Source organism: Corythoichthys intestinalis, chromosome 4 (genome assembly GCF_030265065.1).
Source record: "Corythoichthys intestinalis isolate RoL2023-P3 chromosome 4, ASM3026506v1, whole genome shotgun sequence".
Taxonomy (NCBI): domain Eukaryota; kingdom Metazoa; phylum Chordata; class Actinopteri; order Syngnathiformes; family Syngnathidae; genus Corythoichthys; species Corythoichthys intestinalis.
The window spans coordinates 33,870,080-33,885,348 of record NC_080398.1 but is presented as its reverse complement, the minus strand read 5'-3'; positions in this window follow the sequence as shown (position 1 = coordinate 33,885,348).

The window sequence follows — 15,269 nt, the reverse complement described above, 5'->3', positions numbered from 1 at the left end:
TGTTTCTTGTTGCGGCCTACTTGTCGTCATTGCTGCTGATTGCGTTATCAGCAGCGCGAGAAACTGACTCACTCGTTTATTCAGAAGGCGCCTTCACTATCACTTCACATGCAGGACAAGGAAGTCCTCTTCCTGGTTATCGCTGTCATCTGACTCTACTCATCTTCATCCTACTCCTCCTCCTCGCTACAAGTTGCGACCAATCATTAACCGCGTGAGAGGAGTGTAAATACTTGGTTAGTGATTTCCAAATAAACTCATCCCGGCTGAATTCCAGGCGTGTTGCCCTTTAATTATTTGGATTTAGGACCCTTCAGAGGGCGTGGCGGGTATTCCACCCCCACAATTTGACACTGTCTGGTTCTCATAGAAACCTGCCGCAATGTTTCACTTGGAGGTTAGAAGAGCAGCGCTGCGGGGGGTGACATTTTGTTAACAATCTGGGAAAGCTGTTCCCTTGACAAGACACTATTTAATAGAAATACAAACACTATTGCGTACAGAATACAAATAAATTTTGCATTAAATGTATATTTTTTAATGAAAATTTTCAAAAGAAATACTTCTTGAAAATTTTAAAGAAATTTGATGAGCAATACTAAAATAAACCCCCCCACACATTTCACTAAAAATAAAAAATACTTTTAAAAAACTGTCAGAAATTAGTTAAAAAACAAAACAAAACTAAATACTAAATAAAATGCAAAACCACACGAAAAGATTTACCTAAAAACATTACAAACATTTTGGTAAGAAATACCAAAATACATGCTGTTAAAATAAATAAATAAACATTTAACTAAAAATGGGGAAAAAAATAATTAAAAAAAAAACTCGCATAAAAATACAAATGATGCACAAGTAACTTTGAAAAATATTTTTGCAAAAATGTTAAAGACAAAATCTGACAAAATGTCATTTGAAAAAGAAATACCAAAATACTACGAAAATAGACATAAAAATGCTAAATACATCTGTACCTTTAAATTTAAAAAAAGAAATAAACACACATTTATCTTAAAAAAATATTTCATAAAAATGTATTTAAAAAAAAAAACTGATATAATACAGTAAAAAATAACTAAACATAAACACTTGACAAAAATGATTAAAAAAAAGAAAAAGATAAAACAATCATAGACTTCATAATATATTGACGGGACACGGGGTGCCGGACCATTTAATAGGGGGCCTTCTTCTTGTAATTCTTGTAAATAAATGCTTAAATCCGTGAATTCTTTATAGATATAGACGTAAAACAGTCTTTCTTAACCTTTAGCGAACCCCTGAGGCTTACTCACCGAACCCCAGTTAAGAACCACCGATATATAGGCTACCAACACTTCGTCGTAGCTCCCAGCTACCTAGTAGCTTTACAAAGTAAATGACGTAATAGCAAATGGGAAAAATATTGTGCATTTCCTGAGTCTAAATATTAGAATCTGCTTCACAAATAAAGAAATCCATTATCTTTTGGCTCAACTACATCAAACTATAATCAATAGATGGCTTTTTAATGATGCTTCATCGTAGCTCCCAGCTAAGGTACATGTACGTAAAGTGCGTAGCAGTTTACCCTATGTAATAATACTACTTTTTTTCTCGTAGTACCAGTACGACTTTAATCTCATAGTCCTTTCTTTTTCTTTTCCTTTATTTGGCTCTAATCCTCCGTCGTAAAATACAGATAAAAATGCCTCCCCAAAATACATCTGTAACTTTAAATAAATAAAAAAAAAAAAGACCACAAAATGTTAAAAAGAAATCTGAGTAAAACTACCAATACAAAAATAAACACATATTTAACTTTTAAAATATTTAATAAAAATGTTATGAAAAAATAAAAACTTCATAAAAATGATTTTTTAAAAAATGTGATAAATATATGTAACAAAAAATATATATTTTTAAAAAGTACCTCACAAGTATTAAAAAAAAAAAAAAAAAAAGTACTATTTAAGCAAATATATGAAGCATAGACTTCATAATGATATTGAGGGGACACGAGGCACGGGGCCGATTAATAGGGGGCCTGCATTGTTGGCGTGGCGGTCAAAGCTGACCGAGTGGAATCACAGACAAAGAGATTTTTTTCGTTGAAAATTCGTGTGAATAAATGCTTGAATCCCAGAATTCTTTATAGATATGAACGTAAAACAGTTTCGAGTTAAAAGGGAAAAAAAAAAAACGTGCAGTTAGCATTTATTTTACGTAAATATGTCGAAGTACGATGCTAGTCTGTCAGTCAATGTGGAGGCCGCCATATGTAAACAGAGCTATTCCGGTGAAAATTATTGTGACTAAATACTTAAATCCCTAAATTCTTTATAGATATCGACATAAAACAGTCTCGATTCTTGGTTAAAAGCAAAAAAAAAAAAAAAAAAAAAAACGTGCAGTTAGCATTTATTTTACATAAATAAGTCGAAGTGCGATCCTAGTCTGTTAGTCAATGAGACGGCCGACATATGTAAACAGTTTTTCCGGTGAAAATTCTTGTGAACAAATGCTTAAATCCCTGTATTCTTTATAGATATGGATGTAAAACAGTCTCGATTCCTGGTTAAAAGCAAAAAAAAAAAAACTTGCTGTTAGCATTTATTTTACGTAAATATGTCGAAGTACGATGCTAGTCTTTTAGTCACTTAGACGGCTTCCATATGTAAACAGAGCTTTTCCGGTGAAAATTCTTGTGAATAAGTGCTTAAATCCCTGAATTCTTTATAGATACGGACGTAAGACAGTCTTGATTAGTGGTTAAAAGTAGGGTTGTTCTGATCATGTTTTTCTGCTCCTGATCCGATCCCGCTCGTTTTAGTTTGAGTATCTGCCGATCCCGACATTTCCCGATCCGATTGCTTTTTTTTGCTACCGATTTAATTCCAATCATTCCCGATAATTTTTCCCGATCATATACATTTTGGCAATGCATTAAGAAAAAAATGAATAAAACACGGATGAATATATACATTCAACATACAGTACATAAGTACTGTATTTGTTTATTATGACAATAAATCCTCAGGATGGCATTTACATTATTAACAATCTTTCTGTAAGAGGGATCCATGGATAGAAAGACTTGTGACTTTGTATATTGTGACTAAATATTGCCATCTAGTGTATTTGTTGAGCTTCCAGTAAATGATACTGTAGCCATGCTCAAATGCATGATGGGAAGTGTAACCATGACTGTGCATAGTGCTACCAATTGACATATCTTCTCTGCGTTGGGAAATAATATAAGGTGTTAAGAAAAAGATCATTTGCCACCTTGCTTCCCCACATTGCTTCCCATGATATTTCTAATTGTAGGGAGAGGGATTGTAAGGCTTTAGCCAATTAAAAAAATGCTTCAAAGGCTGCCAAAATTCACTCTACTAATTTTACACTGCCTTTTATCTCTCTATATAGGTAAAACGGCACCATTACAGATTGAGCGCGACAATGTGTGGGTGGGACGTGCAGCGCATGCATTAATTGCGTTAAATATTTTAACGTGATACTTTTTTTTTTTTTTAATTAATTACCGCCGTTATCGGGATAAATTTGATAACCCTACCTTAAGCCTAAACTAAAGACTCTGGATGAGTTTAACATATTATGTTTGTAAGGTTAAATACAATTAGAAACAGATTTAATTAAAAATATATATATATATTTAAAAAAAGGCATGGCCAATATTTTTTTGCCGATTCAGATACTTTGAAAATGACGTGATCGGATCGCATCTCTAGTTAAAAGCAAAGAAAATGTGCAGTTCACATTTATTTTACGTAAATATGTCGAAGTATGATGCTAGTCTGATAGACAATGTGGTGGCAGCCTTACAACAAAGAGCCTTTTATGTTAAAAATTCTCGCATGGTAAGAAAAATATAATAATTACCTTGAATACTCATACAAATAGCTCCTAAGACAAGCCTTTCTGTTTGTATGCGGTACAGCTTTCGTACTTTTTCAACATAAATACGGCGGTCGATCGCTGCATGCGTCCTTACTTGAAGGCGTGGCGCAGTGAAGGTCAAATCTGACCCGTCAATATCAATTATGAAGTCCATGTATGAAGTTAAAGAAAATAACTAGAGATGTCCCGATCGATCGGGGGTCCCATCACATCATTTTCAAAGTATTGGAATCGGCATAAAAAATATCGGACATGCCTTTTTTTAATATACAGTATATATATTTTTTAATTAAATCGTTTTATATTTGTATTTAACGTTACAGACATAATATGTTACACTCATCCAGAGTCTTTAGTTTTGGCTTAAGGTAGGGTTATCAAATTTATCCCGATAACGGCTATAATTAATTTTTTTAAAAATGTATCACGTTAAAATATTTAACGCAATTAATGCATGTGCTGCACAACCCACTCACGCATTGTCGCACTCAATCTGTTATGACGCCATTTTACCTATATATAGAGCTAAAAGGCAGCATAAAATGAGTAGAGTGAATTTCTGGAAGCCTTTAGAGCCTTTTTTTTTAATTGGCTGAAGCCTTACAATCCCTCTCCCTATGATCAGAAATATGGTGGGAAGCAATGTGGGGAAGCAAGGTAGTAAATGATCTTTTTCTTAACACCCTATGTTATTTCCCAATGCAGAGAAGATATATCAATTGGTAGCACTACGCACAGTCATGGTTGCACTTCCCATCATGCATTTGGGCATGGCTACAGTATCATTTACTGAAAGCTCAACAAATACACTAGATGGCAATATTTAGTCACAATATACAAAGTCACGAGTCTTTCTATCCGTGGATCCCTCTCACAGAAAGAATGTTAATAATGTAAATGCCATCTTGAGGATTTATTGTCATAACAAACCAATACAGTACTTATGTACTGTATGTTGAATGTATACATTTGTCCGAGTTTTATTCATGTTTTTCTTAATGCATTGCCAAAATGTATATGATCGGGAAAAATTATCGGGACTGATTGGAATTGAATCGGGAGCAAAAAAAAGCAATCGGATCGGCAGATACTCAAACTAAAACGATCGGGATCAGATCGGAAGCAAAAAAAAAAAAAACATGATCGGAACAACCCTAAAAATAACCCAAAAAAGTATTTCTAGTTGATGAAGACAAACAAAGAGGTTTTTTTTTCTAGATCAAAACTCATTTGAAAAAAAATTTTGGATGATATTTGATGGAAAAATAAATTACACTGAAAACTAGAAGCAAAAATAAATATTTATGGAATGTATAGTAGTTTTTTTCTCTAGGTTTTTTTTTTTTTGTGAGTCAAACACCATTTCTAACATGTATCTGTAAACTCCTGATTCCCAGTCAGACCTCATATATCACAGTGCTTATCATCCGGTGACACTGTGGAGGAGTGACCGCGATTAGCGTGAAAACACCGTCAGACTGAACGTTTGCGGGCTGTTAATCATGCTTTAAGCATCAATAGAAGGGCGCGCCCTTCTTCTCCTCCTTTTCTTATGTGAAAAAGAGGCCTGCTTGATTATTCCGCCAGGAGTTAATAAACTCCTGCGCCGTGTTTCGACCTCGAAGAGCCGTGTCGCCTCCAGAGGGGTCTTTGTAAGGCGCGGGCCTGTGAAATGTGTCTCTGGTCTGGTTTGGCCGTGAGGGATTACCGACGGAATTCCTTTCACATGATGGGCCCCCCGAAAACCAGAGCGGAGATTTAGGACGGTCGGCCGGCATACGCTTATAATAGGATCTCCGATACAAAGGAATTCAGTGAATCGTGCGTGAAGATGACATGATAAAACGCACGTTAGAGCGCTGGGAAGACGGAGGCTCCCACAGTAACACGGAGCCGGTAACCGTGGCAACCATTGAGCGCCAAAACCACGACGTTGACAGCTGGTGCCAGGAATTAAGTTGCCATTGACAGCGATAGATGTCCGATCCAGAGGCGGAATTCGGGGGAGGACTAGCGGGCACATTGTTTTGGGTGTAAAGTGGGCACGGGTGGGGCGAGGGTAGGTTCTCAAAATAACATTTGATGCGTGTAGCTCCAACAGACTGACAAGTGTTTCAATTTCTCTGCTTTTTTTCCCCAATAAACATTTGTCGGTATTGTGCAATTTATGTAAACATTGTGAACCATCACGATACGAGCACCTCACGAGAAAAAATGAATCTCATTATGGGAGAAATTTTTCACTCTATATGGGCAACAGAAAAGCTCTCGCCTTGTGGGTCCGAGTGCCTCAACTTCTTCAACTTACAGTGGGGCAAATAAGTATTTAGTCAACCACACCATAATTGTGCAAGTTCTCCCACTTGAAAATATTAGAGGCGCCTATAATTGTCAACATGGGTAAACCTCAACCATGAGAGACAGAATGTGGAAAAAAAAAATGAAAATCACATTGTTTGATTTTTAAAGAATTTATTTCCAAATTAGAGTGGAAAATAAGTATTTGGTCAATACCAAAAGTTCATCTCAATACTTTGTTATGTACCCTTTGTTGGCAATTACGGAGGCCAAACGTTTTCTGTAACTCTTCACAAGCTTTTCACACACTGTTGCTGGTATTTTGGCCCATTCCTCCATGCAGATCTCCTCTAGCGCAGTGATGTTTTGGGGCTGTCGTCGGGCAACACGGACTTTCAATTCCCTCCGCAGATTTTCTATGGGGTTGAGATCTGGAGACTGGCTAGGCCACTCCAGGACCTTGAAATGCTTCTTACGAAGCCACTCCTTTATTACCCTGGCTGTGTGCTTGGGATCATTGTCATGCTGAAAGACCCAGCCACATCTCATCTTCAATGCCCTTGCTGATGGAAGGAGATTTTCACTCAAAATCTCTCGATACATGGCCCCATTCATTCTTTCCTTTACACAGATCATTCGTCCTGGTCCCTTTGCAGAAAAACAGCCCCAAAGCATGATGTTTCCATCCCCATGCTTCACAGTGGGTATGGTGCAATTCAGAATTCTTTTTCCTCCAAACACGAGAACCTGTGTTTCTACCAAAAACTTCTATTTTGTTTTCATCTGACCATAACACATTCTCCCAGTCCTCTTCTGGATCATCCAAATGCTCTCTAGCGAACCGCAGACGGGCCTGAACGTGTACTTTCTTCAGCAGGGGGACACGTCGGGCAGTGCAGGATTTGAGTCCCTGGCGGCGCATTGTGTTACTGATAGTAGCCTTTGTTACTGTGCTCCCATCTCTTTGTAGGTCATTCACTAGGTCCCCCCGTGTGGGTCTGGGATTTTTGCTCACCGTTCTTGTTATCATTTTGACGCCACGGTGTGAGGAGGGAGTTGAAAGTCCGTTTTGCCCAACGACAGCTCCAAAACATCACTGCTCTAGAGGAGATCTGCATGGAGGAATGGGCCAAAATACCAGCAAGAGTGTGTGAAAAGCTCGCAAAGAGTTACAGAATCTCCGTGTGTGTGTGTTTTTGTGGAAGATTTAAAAAAATAATAATAATAATTACACAGTACAGTCTAATTGAGCTAGGGCGGGCACAGCAGTCTCTCAGGGCGGGCCCGGCCCCCTAATGCCCGCCCATGCCGCTGGGTCTGTCTCTTTCGCTTTGTCTCCCTAAGTGTTTCGGTAAGGCTGTTCGATTAATCGATTTTGAACAAAAAAGGACTTTTCTGGTTAAAGCGATGTTATAAATGTTGAAATCGGCACGTTCGATACTTCGATTTTCAAAACCGCACTTTTTTGGTTTCTCTAAGCCACCGTAGTTTCCTCTGCATTTCCACTTCCTATCATGAGAGTGCGCAGTGTCGCAACAAGAACAACAACGACCATGGCAACTGACGATTCTGCTACTTTTGCCCAGCCAACTTTGGACACAAATTGCATAACGCCATGAGTAAGTGTATTATCTCATGATGTACTTAAAGTATTGTTGTAAATGTTGAACAATTGCATTGGATTGTCAAATAAAGCAAACAGCCTTGAAACGTTCAACACTTCCTTGTTTACTTCCTCTGCACATTTTCATGTCCAGTGGGGCAAATAAGTATTTAGTCAACCACCAAATGTGCAAGTTCTCCTACTTGAAAAGATTAGAGAGGCCTGTAATTGTCAGCATAGGTAAACCTCAACCATGAGAGACAAAATGTGGGGAAAAAAACAGAAAATCACATTGCTTGATTTTTAAAGAATTTATTTCTAAATTCGAGTGGAAAATAAGTATTTGGTCACCTACACACAAGCAAGATTTCTGGCTGTCAAAGAGGTCTACCTTCTTCTAACGAGGCTCCACTCGTTACCTGTATTAATAGCACCTGTTTTAACTCATTATCGGTATAAAAGACACCTGTCTACAACCTGATAGTGTCATGTCATAATTTGGATGATCTTATGACAGTCTTATGACACCGATGTCAAATAAAGTGTTACCTAAAAAAAAATCAAGAAATAAGCCGCACTGGACTATAAGCCACAGGTATTAAAATGAAGGAAAAAGTAGCGGCTTATAGTCCGAAAATTACGGTAACTTAGTAGACCGAGCGCCCTCTTATACTGTTGTTGTTTCGTTTTGTTAGCGTCGTCCACGGCTTACAGTAGTAGTGCTCCGTACTTCCGGTTGCAAATAAAACCATTGGAAAACCCTCACAAGGTTGGCGTTGTCCTTGTAGACGCCACAGTATGTGGTTGTTTGTCAATGTTCATTTGAAATTGTTGAAAACATCTTTTTTATTATGGGGGTTTTGAGCAGGGCCGGAACTTAAACGGTTCCTCTATTTTTAAGACAAGTAAATCTTAAAACATAAATGTTAGTATGAGATATAATAACTTGATATTAAAACCCCTCTTAATGTTTTTGTTTTAATAAAGTTTGTAAAATTATTTGAACTGATAGGTCGCCATTCTTGTTACGTCGCAGTGCGTGACGTCACTGGCCCCTAATGTCGAAATTCCAGCTTGTCACTCGTTAGCTTTCCCAACATGTCGTCAGTTCTACCCTTCCTATTTGAACCAGATCTGAAAAGTGAAGAGCAGGACCGCACTGTCGGTCGTTCACAAGACGAGCTTCAGGGAAAAATGCGTGCAGAAAATACCTGATAAGACAAAAGTTGGGCAAAACTGGTGATGCGAGAGAGTCCTGTTGGGAAGTTGGGAACTCCGGTTGGGAGCGAGAGTGCATGCTGTTGGGATTCGGGAACTCCGGTTTTATTAGCAGATATTCAAGGTAAGCATATTGCATTTTCAAATGTTTTCCCAATATAATTATGTAGATTGTTAGCATCCAGAGCTGTCTTGTGCTTTACATACAGTACAGGCCAAAGAGCACACCTTGTGTAATCCAGGTCTTGTACATTGTAACGCGTCGTAGCTAGGATACGTGTGTAAAAGTACCAGAAAGGGGAGAAGCTTCCACTTATGCACATTTATTCACAAAAAAATCATATTTCCACCTTGACCACTCTTCACTCGGGAGCTCAGCAGTACGCAAACACGCATTCCCTGACGAACTCCAACATTGTTGTAAGGTCCACGTCAGAGTCACTGTCGTCACTGTCGTCACTGTCGCGTGCCATAGTGCTTTCATTATTTAGTATGATTTGGGGAAAACTTCCACGAAGAATAGTCAACAAAAAAAGATAGCAATACTAATCCAAATCCACGGTTTTTACTCACTCAAAGATCCAGGAATTAGACCGATCCCATGGCAATATCGCAGCCGCAATTAGGCCGTCGATTCCACAAAATAGACTGATCCGAAAAGCCGCTGTGGGACCGACGAATAAAAATAAATGGACAGATCCAAAACCATTATTGCAGACGCGATGGGACCCTTACTTGACTGAGGATCCAGGAAAAATGTCCGGGCGCCAGTTGTAACACGTGGTGGGTAGGATACATGCATACAGGGACCAAAAAGTGGGAGAAGCTTCCACTTATGCACATTTATTCACTAAAAATAATAATTCCACCTTGACCACTCACTTCACTCCCCTTTTTTCCATTTGACTGGAAATTGCATCCAAAAGCAGCACATCATGGCATTTTACTTGGCGAGTTTAGGCAGCAATGAGCAATTGTTGAACGCGCTACACATTTGGAAAGATGCCACTGACGTCATCACTGCAAGCCCGCAAACCATGGCGTCAACTAATGGTCAAAATATGGACTAAATATTATAAAATATTGCCATTGATTTAACATTTTATGTGTTTCTAACAACATATTTTAGTACAAGAGAACAATTGTGGTTTATTAGAGCCTACATGTATTTAAATCAGAGGATCACTTTAAGGGGTGCGACCGTAACCAGGGCTCTAAGGGGTCCGGTTTGCGGGCGTGGTTGGGCGAGGGGAGGGCCAAACAGAAAGGTAAGATGATGCGCAGAGCTGTAATATAGTGTTTAAGTCAGGGGTCTCCAAACTATTCCACATAGGGCCACATTGGTTGCAGGATTTCATTCTAACAAAACAAGACAATGCCTTTTCACTAAGGGTGTAGGTTTGGTCTCAACATTAGTAGGGTCGATATAACAGCATAACCTGCATGTACACTTTTTGCTGGGACGGGATATTTATGAGACCAAACAGACTGGGTGAACGGTAGTCAGGGCTACAATTCTTATCACAGCGGCCCTTGAGGACCGGTTTGGAGACCCCTGGTTTAAGTGTTAAAATATCTCTGCCAGCCGCTTGGCCAGTTGTCTGGAGGGGCCCACAACAAAATTTACACTTGCACCCTGACCCCACACACACACACGCACCCATGGGAAGGGTTGCACACATCAACTGAAATTCATTAATTTCTTATGGAGAAAATCCATTTATGATAAGAGCACGTTCACATTACAAACTTGGTCGTGGAACGTATGCTCGTATCATGAGCATACCTGTCAAGTTGTACAGTTTCGGCGTAATTTGTACAAGTGAGCACTGATTTTTAAATACGTACGCCATACGTTCAAAATTTGTACGTTTTTCGTGCATTACGTTTTTTTTTCTCCGTTCCGATTTTGTCACCGTTTCGGAAATGAGACAATGCACCGAATTAAATTAATGGTGTACATTACTATGCGTAACTACGTTGGTCGAATGACGCGAGAAAAGTCAGAGACACGGAGAGAGAAGAGCGGGAATGGGAAGGAGGGAAGAGTGTTGTGACGCTGTTGCAAACGATGCTAGGCTAGGTGGCTCCAATATTTTCTGACTGTAGCCAACAGCCTACAATCTACGCCCACTTGATGCTATGCTAGATATAACATGCACCTAGAACTAAATGCGAAATGACAGACTCGGAGGCGTTGGTAAATAGCCGCCATCTTAAAGCAGTAGACTTCTCAGAAAGGCTCTGTTGTAGTGAACCTTCCAAGCGAACCTAAGTAACTTTTTATCTAAAATACTCCTAAATCGGCAAAATCTTGACTTGAATCCATCTTTAAATGATGAAACAGTTTTAAAGTGCCTGTGACACGAAAAAGCATGTTTATTTCATAATACACGCGGTATTTTATGCCCCTGAATGATATGGGCCGCTTGGATGTGTGTGGAAGCGATCGCTATTTTTATTTAGTTTTTTGAATCCCGCGCCATGAAAATGAGTGACTTCCGGCTTCCGTCTTGCATTGAGGAGGAGGGCGCTGTGACATGTACGGTAGAAGACGTCCTCTTCACTTTACAGCGTACTGTTGTGTATGAGGACGAAGGATTCAGCTGATTTTGCGGATTAATACGTTTATTTTTCGCATCACGCCAGCCAAACGGCTGCAGAAAAATAATTCTGTATGAGGGAGAGGCGTATGCGCCTTTTTGGAGTTTCAAAAGGTTCCCATTCACCGTGGATATTGGCCAAAACAAGCCTGACGACTACTTTGGGACCATTGGACTTACGAGGAAGTGAGTAAACATCTTGTTTAGTATTTTGTCAAATATTAATACAGCTATTACAAAGTAAACACTACACACTTCCTTTAAATGAAGGACTACTTACATTTGATCATTGATAGGCATGTAAAAAGCTCTCCTAATGCTCATTAGCAGCAGCACGTTAGCTGCACAACAACTCCAGCCACCCTCCTCCAGGGAACGAACTGTAAATTGCTCTCTGCCGGGCGGTTTGCCGATCCGCAAAGACAATCGACAACCGGGTCGTCATGTCAAATAATCCAGGATAGTTATGTGTGATTTTCCGCTTCGAAGACTTTGAAACATCACTCGGTTCGGGTTAGCATGTCGGCTAGCTGTCACGCCTTCTGGTTTGTTTACATTCTCCGAAGCCGGGGAAGGGAAATGACATATGTCCGATTTAGGTGTCATAAAATATCGTTCGGGAGGTGCGACAGTAAAGGTGAAGTCGACAGTTTTGACCATTATGGAGTAATTTTGCCATGTCGTCCTGAATAAATGCATTTTTATTATTTCATATTCCATTCAGCACAAGACTGTTATTTGTCATGACCATGCCATTTATTTAGCAATTGGGGAAAATACTTGGATAAAAAGAATATCCTGTAAAAAAATATTGAAGTAAAGAGACAGAAACAATGACATTTTGCCGCTCTCTTCGTCGCGTTTTCCTCGTTGTGAATAGTTCCCCCTCGACGGGCTGACTGGTCCTTCTCAAGCCATTTATATAGCTATTGGGGAAAATACTTGGATAAAAAGAATATCCTGTAAAAATATTGAAGTAAAGAGACAGAAACAATGACATTTTGCCGCTCTCTTCGTCGCGTTTTCCTCGTTGTGAATAATTCCCCCTCAATGGGCTGAATAGTAAAACCGATGAGCCCAGTCTACCGCTGACGTCATCCACCTGTTGGGGACGCTAAAGCCCTATAATGGTAGGCGTGGCTAACCGGCAGATTAAAAAACTAATTTCTCGTCATCTGTGCTTTGCTAAATTATTGTATGTAGTCGAATCGTCTCAAAATATGATTCTAATTCACATAATAATGCCATTTAAGACTTTTTTTCTCGTGTCATATGCTTTTTAAACTTTCACATGTCGAAAGTAGACAGAAGGAAACTAATGCAAAAGCGGTTGACGGTTGATTCACAACATTAAATGACTACCAAACATAGCAAAGGTTACTATGTTTCATTTTTGTTTTTTGTAAAAAATGGAAGAAGAAAAAACATGAAAGGTAACACCAGTTACTTTGCCAAGTAACTAATTACTCTTACATTCAGGTAACTGAGTTACTAACTCAATTACTTTTTGGGAGAAGTAATTTGTAACTGTAATTAGTTACTTTTTAAAAGTAAGAGTAACAACACTGGACATAAAAATCCAGTCTTCAGAAGAAAAAGCTATGCTGTGACGAAAGCGAAGATTTTATTCTGCCAATTTGTTACTGGACACAATTTGCCTGCAACACTTCTCAGAATTACCAAAAGAAATGTTCCTTGACTCAAAGATTGCATCGGTAAGTTAATTTTATCAATTGACCTTTTTAATTTCTAATTGTACACACTAACGAAATACCTTTAAGTCAAACTGAATAGTGAGCTGAAGTGCAGCCATCAAAAGACATGATAGAAATTGCCAAAAGTGCTACATACAATTATAACAAAAGTCAGTTAAATTTCAGTAATCATGATGTAGCTGAAGATATTTATTGTTTTTTGATTGCACCAGGTTATATGTGACAATATTACCAATAAATTCATATTATTTCAAAAATTGAGTTTTATTTTTGTTTCATATTGCACGCTATATATAACATTGTAAGATTAGTCACCAATTTGTAAGGGCATACATAACTATTTGTAAGACTCCCAACGGCCTCGGCTTGACAGGTATGCATGAGGATCCAGTGTACTTTGTAAATGCACCTACTATTGGATGAAATAAAATTCTGTCAATGTTGATCATGACACAGAAATTTGCTCAATGTTATTTCCATAATAACTCTTGAATTTATGGAATAAAACGCAGCTCTACTTCAAATAAAGCCTTGCTATTGTATGCCATTGAGCTATTTGCTGTTAACTTGTGATTTCAGTGCGAGTCTAAAGCTGACAATGAAGCTGAAATCTCGCTGCAGGCACAGCGCGGCCCTGGTAGAAAAAGCAATAATGGAAATTCTTGCACGGATGAGCGCATTTTTGGAGGGAGGCTTTTTTTCCCTTTTTTTAAATGGCTGTACTCACGTGGATGGAGGTCATCTCAGGCAGAAACAGGAAACGTGATCGACGACTCCAAGCAGGAAGCAGGAAGGAAGCACAATGTGCGAGCTGGCCTTTCGTTCCTCTTCCAGTAAGTGAGCGGAGAAGAGCCACCTGCGCCTCACAAAGACCACATTCATCGGAAAAGCTGGGAGGTGGGAAATTCTGCTGACTGGATTCTACGTGTTGGCAAATGTTGGAGGAAACACGATTCGCCACAATGCAAAAACATTTTTTTTTAATGTTTGTGCCTTTGACGATTATAAACGTCCAATCATCCTTGTGCTGTTATATGGGTTTATCACTAGTAGACGTCCATTCGATTTGAAATGGGAGGGTTAGCACTAGGCATGTGCCGATATGAGATTCTGACGGTATGATAACCTTAAGCAAAAATATGACGGTTTCAAGGTATCACGGTATTGCAATTACTGCTCTAAAATGTATTATTGTAAGTTGTCTGGGTTAAACAAAAAAATTCCATTGAACAGGATTTTTATTTTTCAAAAGAACATATTAGCAAATTGGAACGTAAGTATAATGAAATACTGAAAATAAAATTCAAATAAATGCAAATCGTTTGAATTTTTAAAGAGCATAAGACAGGAGAAAAAAAGTCTTAAATGGCATTATTATGTGAATTAGAATCATATTTTGAGACGATTCGACTATATACAACAATTTAGCAAAGCGCAGATGACGAGAAATTAGTCTTTTAATCTGCCGGTTAGCCACGCCTACCATTATAGGGCTTTAGCGTCCCCAACAGGTGGATGACGTCAGCGGTAGACTGGGCTCATCGGTTTTACTATCCAGCCCATTGAGGGGGAATTATTCAGAACGAGGAAAACGCGACAAAGAGAGCCGCAAAATGTCATTGTTTCAGTCTCTCTACTTCAATATTTTTACAGGATATTCTTTTTATCCAAGTATTTTCCCCAATTGCTAAATAAATGGCATGGTCATGACAAATAACAGTCTTGTGCTAAATGGAATATGAAATAATAAAAATGCATTTATTTAGGACGACATGGCAAAATTACTCCATACTGGTCAAAACGGTCGACTTCACCTTTACTGTCGCACCTCCCGAACGATATTTTATGAAACCTAAATCGGACATATGTCATTTCCCTTCCTCGGCTTCGGAGAATGTAAACAAACCAAAAGGCGTGACAGCTAGC